A 1,324-nucleotide genomic window follows, 5' to 3' on the forward strand; every position below is an offset into this window, starting at 1 on the left:
CCTAATGAACCATGATCAATATTCTCCTTAACATTAAGGAGATCTTTTAAAGATCTTATGTTCTCTGCAACATTATCTTGCCAATGTTCCATGTATGTTTCCTCGGGTCAATATGTTAAAATCACCCAGCTTGTTGCCGACTGATGTTATACTCTTTGAAAGCCTTCAAATTTGCCGTCAGGACAGTTTTCCTGACTTAAGACATTGATATCTCTACAGTGGCTGAATAGATTTTCACCATTTAAACTGCATTTGAAACCTCCATCTCCATTCTCTTGCAGTTGGAACTGCGAAGATATCCCTGACCAATCGCTGATGATGAAGATTCTGGGAACACAGGTATGTGTCCTGTGACTGACTAGCACTAACCCGCCAGGCCGCCATGGCTGTTAGCTCGTCAACTACAGCAGTTCACCAACGAGTAGTCACTTTGTCAGCAAGCTTTCGGCCCCGCACCTGCTTCGTGTGGCCACTTTGCAGTGTGACCGCCTCTTACAAGAAAAGACATGTGGATATAGCTGCATCCTAACTGAGAGTACACTATAAAGATGTGCTATAAGTCACTCAAAGCAGAGATCAACACAGACCCTTTATGGAAATTATTGACGACAGCTGGGAGGAAAGACTTCCTTATCTACATGTTTCTGCCACCTGCATCCCTCCTATCTCGTTTTCTGCCTGTCTGGTGCCAGATTGGTACAGACAGAGCAGAGGTGCAAGGATGACCCTGAGCTGTCTTTGTTTTCCTACTAACACCCTTCCCTCCCTCTCTTTCTCTCTTTCCTTCTCCCTCTCAGTTCCTTTTTTAGGGATGGCAGGCTGCACAAAGACAGGTGATTGCTGCTGTTATAAGGTGAAAGAAGAAGCATGTGTATGTGTTTTTCTCTTCCATTTAGAGACGTGCTATGTCACAGCCAGCAGAAAGTGTTTGGAATCACTCACCTGAAATGTCAGTGACTTCCTAACAGGGTCTCCATCAGTGCTTTTTCAAACTGACAAGGGAGCCATTAGCTTGTGGCTGTGTGGTGGAAAGGGGCGGGTTTGAGATTTTTTTTTTATGTCTATCTGCAGCCAATTGTTAGCCTCTATGACATCGACGTAATAGAGAAAAAAGAACGGAAAATCAGCATCTGGAACGTTTCTGTACATGAAAGCTGTGAGCATGCTTATTTATAGTTACCAGGAGGTTTGGGTACATGATCTATGAAATGTGGTGTGATAATTATATCTTCTTGATTGTAGCTGATGTATATGTTTTGCCCGTATCTACACAGCCACAAACAGACATCACAGACACACACACACACACACACACACACACACA

The sequence above is a fragment of the Anarrhichthys ocellatus genome, unplaced genomic scaffold (assembly GCF_004355925.1).
Source record: "Anarrhichthys ocellatus isolate YVR2014 unplaced genomic scaffold, GSC_Weel_1.0 scaffold8, whole genome shotgun sequence".
NCBI lineage: Eukaryota > Metazoa > Chordata > Actinopteri > Perciformes > Anarhichadidae > Anarrhichthys > Anarrhichthys ocellatus.